Source organism: Lycium ferocissimum, chromosome 8 (genome assembly GCF_029784015.1).
Source record: "Lycium ferocissimum isolate CSIRO_LF1 chromosome 8, AGI_CSIRO_Lferr_CH_V1, whole genome shotgun sequence".
Classification (NCBI taxonomy): Eukaryota; Viridiplantae; Streptophyta; class Magnoliopsida; order Solanales; family Solanaceae; genus Lycium; species Lycium ferocissimum.
In genome coordinates, this window is record NC_081349.1 from 67,408,490 (window position 1) to 67,413,729 (window position 5,240).

Sequence of the window (5,240 nt, forward strand, 5' to 3'; positions counted from 1 at the left end):
CTTATGTTCGTCCATGAATGTGCCTACTAGGGCCTTTTGAACCAGTCCTTGCGCTCTATTGCCCAGCCTTTCAAACTCTCGTAAGGAGCCAAGTTTTTGAATTTTTGACAGAGATTCATCAAAGCCCTCACAATCCGAAGGACCAAACCGTGACCATAACTCAATCAAAATTTCCCATTTCACTTCCTTCCCTTCCTCCTGGTAAGCCCGCCACAACCATTGCCACCACTGGTTGGCTTCCCTTACCAGATGAAACGAAGCCAATGACACCTTTTGTGTGGCTAAAGTCCCATGGTATTCAAAAAAATTGATCCACTGTAGTTAACCATTTGATCATCACCAATATACTTTGGAGATTCAAGTTTGATCAACTTAGAAGAAAACATTGGCCTCCCTCCCTCTATCTTCTTCTCTGTTACTGCGGAAGTGGCTTGTACGGTCTCTAGTGTTGCTGCTAGTTCCATCTTTGCTTTAAAGCATGACCTCATAAAATTTTGTATAACATCCTCCAAATGATGTAACTTCTCGAGAATGCCAAGTTCCATCTGTCCCATGCTATCTTGAAGTTGCCCTAGCCCTGTCTCCAAATTTTAAATGCGTTCCCTGGTAGTTGTCATAGCTCTGATACTGATGATATGTCCTAGTCAGAACTAAAAAAATTCTTAATGGAAATTATGGCCCTTTATTGATGACTAAACAAAGATTTAAATACACCAGAAAGTTGCAACTTTCCTACTTGACAGGCCATATCTCTAATAAGTAGGACATTATCTACATGAACTGAAAGATCAAAATCAAATAACTGCTTGACCTATTTTGAAGCAAAAAACTATGACCACGTCCAACTACTAAGACCCATTCTTTTAGAAGCCAATAATTTACCACGGTGCATTGACACAACAGGATCTTAGTGGACATACTTTTGGTTCTTCTTAGGCACTCTTTGGAACCTTCTTAGCTTATCAGGGAGGGGGTGTGTGAAAAGTCTGAGAAGTGAATTGAAATTGCTATCTTTTTATAAATTTTCTGATTTGGAAAATGACTGAAGAACTTGTTAACGCCAAGTATTTCTATTTTTAGCATGGGAACTTCCTCTACTGTTTTATTGGACCCCAACAACTTCCAGTTATTCCTGATAAACAATAAAAATGAGTAGTCATTGGTTTCTCTTTTTTCGATATCCTTTTTCAATTTTTTAAATTGCCTTATATTTCCAGAGAACGTGAGGTTTTTTTTTTTTGGCTTTTACTCTTGGTTTTTTCGAAGGATGTGCTCGACTTGTGTGATTTGATGCCTGTCATTTTCTCTAAGCTTTGTCTTTCTCGCTGTCATTTGGGCCGTAATTTGGAATTTTTCAGTCTATGGATGAAATGTTATTCTGCTTGGCTCATCAAATGTGTTTTCTCGTAAGTGTATGTGCAGTGAGAATGCTTAAGGAAGAATTACAGTTGCTTCAGGAGCCTGGATCATATGTTGGTGAAGTTGTTAAAGTGATGGGGAAGTCAAAAGTTTTAGTCAAAGTAAGCAAGCCATCTAAACATTGTTTTTTTCTAACTTATCCCAAAAAAGGGAAAATCTTCTTGCTATCTATGAAATTTGAAGTGTTTCCCTACCATTAAATCCATCAAACACATGCTTACCTATTAGCTATTACAGAAGCTTCTGTGAGTTTTTCCTTGTCAATGGATGCATTTGGTTCATGTAGTGTCTACTATTCCTGTCAATATGTCAAAAATTCCCATCAAAGTTTATTTTCCTAATGCATATCCACAACCATTTGTGGTTAATGTGCTTTTGGTTCACTTTTGTGAGTTTTCCTTGGCAAAGGATGCATTTGGTTCATTTAGTGTGTACTATTCACGATAATGTTTACGTTACTAATGCATGTTGCCACAACCATTTATATGTCATGTGCTTGGTTGACTTGTTTGCTAGCAATATTGCTCCCTTAGCAATTGCTCTTGCAGATGAATGGAGTAATGCTTGTTTAGTCGAATTGATTTGCATTCTGTTTTCTACTTCAAGAAATAGTTTTTGCACCGACATAACTTCCTATGACGGGATGAGGTGATATTCTGTGGTGACGCGCTAAAATTTATGAAATCGTCATGAAATGTATATGCTCTTAGTAAGTGCATATATATGCACACACACTTAGGGGTCGTTTGGTATGAAGACTAAATTATCTCGGCATTATAGTCTTGGGATTAAAAAAAAACCTATTTTTAAACCTATATGGCAAATTTAAAGAGAGCATCGCAATGAAGAAAAATGAAAAAGAAAACCTATTTTCTACTCCCCCACCCCACCCAACCCACCCAGGCACCAGCCTTCCCCTTTCTTCTTCTTCTTTCCAGTCGTTACCCAAAATCCCAACCTCCCGTTGCTGGCCACCAAAGCCTTTCCCAGGCCCTCCCCCTCCACAATTTTCTTCTCCCTTTCTTCCCCCACTCCGTAGAATCCCTATCTGCTTTCTCCACCATGGAAATCTGCCGGCGGTCATCGTCGGGCCACTATTAAAATTCTGGCCTGCAACATTTAAAGTTCTTGGGCAAGAATGCACACTTAATGAAAAAGAAAGTGGTGGCAGTGGTGGGTCTCCATTTTTTCCGGCAACAAAGGTGGTGATGGTGCTTTTCAGATCTCGAAAAGATAAAGAAAATGGTGATTGAAAAAAAACATCTAGTTCACAAATTACTTCTATATAAAGAATAAAAAAAAAAGCAAAAGAATAAGAAGAGAAAGCTAAAATGGAGAATACGACTGCATAAGGGGTGGGGAGGAGGTGACTGACGCTGGGGTGACTTTTCCTTCAAACATATATATTTTTTTTTAATTTAATTAAAGCCATATTCAAAAGAGGTAAGTTTTTACCCAAAAAAATAAAAAAATAAATTATTATTTGAGATCAGTTAACATGCCCAACAGAGTGGGCAAAAAGTGTCCAATAGGTACTGTTTGAATAGTGCAAGTGTTCAATTGGAACAAGTCCAAGTTAAGGTATCTAAGTGAATTATGTGGACAACTTTAAGGGGCCATCGATGACTGAAGCCTACATATATACTAACACATCTACAGATATACACATATACATTATACATACACACACATGTACGCATGTTTACTGGCCAAAACAAAAAAGAATGTATCTACACAAAGATGCATTAAGAGCATTTTGTGGGATGCCTTTTGCAAACGTGGTTATATCAGACCTTTTAAGGTGCTTATGTGGTTGTAATGACAAATGAGAATCCAAATTAATACGACAAGGTAAAAATAACTTTTATTATGCTTTTGAAGAGTATCATCATAAATGAAAGGTTATAATGGTTTGTTGAGTTGACGGGGGCAATCAACGGTCATGTAGGATGAAAGTTTCACTGTTGATATGTTATTATGACTTGTTCCAAGTGTTCATTTTTGGATAACCTTGTTCAGTGTTTTATTTTGTTGATAATGCTAAGATTTTATAGAAACATAAAGTTTGTGCTGGAATACGTTCAAATCAGTTCCTGTTTGCTGAGAAAGTCTAGCATTCTATTTGCTGTATCAACATCTTCTAGTCCACCAACAACAACAACATACCATGTGTAATCCCACAAGTGGGGTCTAGGGAGGGTGGTGTATACGCAATCTTATCCCTACCTTGTCTTCGTAGAGAGACTATTTCCAATAGACCCTGGGCTCAAGTAAAACATATCAAAATCAGTAGGAAAGGAAATATAGTAGATACAATAGTGAAAATAATAAAGAGAAGAAACAGTAGCAACAACAAATAGTACGATAACATAAGCCAAAAAAGATGTACATCTATATTTCAATGTATGTATACTTTTATATTTGCTTTCATAACATCCTTGATTCCTTTCCTTCTGAATCACACCCACCATATGCAAGAATGAATGGTCTCCCAGATCTTCTTTTCTCCTTCCCAATACCATTACACCCAACAATGCAATAAGGGGTCGTCTGGTTTGGGAACAAACTATACGGGGATTGCAATATATAGATTAATAATACAACAAAGCAATGCAGGGATTGTAATTATTAGAATCCTTGTAAATATTCTAGAATATGTGTAATTATAGTATGTAGCTTGAACCATCATGTATTTGTGTGATGTGTGTCATAAGTGCGAACGACTTATGTCATGTGTGTCTAAGATTTTTAAAACTTCTACATTTAAACATGACATAACATTTATGTGGATAACTGGCTATAAAAGTGTTACACCTTGAAAATTTCCCCCTTAAGCATACAAAAGGAATGAATAGACCAATGAGGGGCACGATGTATACGAGGTTTGGACAAGTAAGAACTAGTATGTGATGATGCCAATTAAGAATTTCAAAGGCATTAGACTTTGAGGGAAAGAAAGTTTTTTAAGAGAAGCGAGACTTAAGTTAGCGTATCGTATTTAGGATTATGAGCATTGAGTTAATGATGTCCTAATGATGTCCCAAGAAAGAGTTATAACGTCCCTTCGAATGATATCAAGTTGAACAAGTGTTAAGAAGGTTCCATAAGGATTGGAGATCAAACGAGTCGACGAAACAAAAACTCGAAGAATCGGGCAAACATACGGCCAGACATACCGGCCGTATAAAACCATCGGCCGTATGTCCAGCCGTAGATTTGACCCAGAATGGCATGAGGCTCGACCAATTATACGGTCCAACATACGGTCAAGATGTTTTATACGGACCGTATGTTGGTCCGTATATTCCTACCTGGGCCGCCGAATTGCATTTTTTATATAAGGGACCATTCTCCATTTCATTTTTCATTTCCCCTTCATCTCTCCACAACACAAGAAGCCTCTAGAGTGTTCCAAATATTTCATCCATGAGAAAACCATAGAAATCTAAGATCAACAACAAGAAATCAAGAGAATCAAGTGAAGGAAAAGTCATCCAAGTCAAGAAATCCAAGGAGAGATGAACTAGGGTTTTGGTGCTAAGGGTGAATCACCACTCCAAGCTTGTTCCTCTATTGTTTAAGGTAAGTTTCATGACCTCACATGCTATTTGAAGTATTTTTAAGTTGAGATTCATGGATTGTAGAAAAGCACCACAAATGGGTCATTAAATGGACGAATATTGTCATTAGTGATTAGTAGTGAATTGAATCATGGAAATGAATATGTTGATGATATAAATGTGTATAATGACCTATAGAACATGAAATGAGTATTGGATATGAAAGAATGCGACGATGGATTTTTAGTCATAATTACGGGA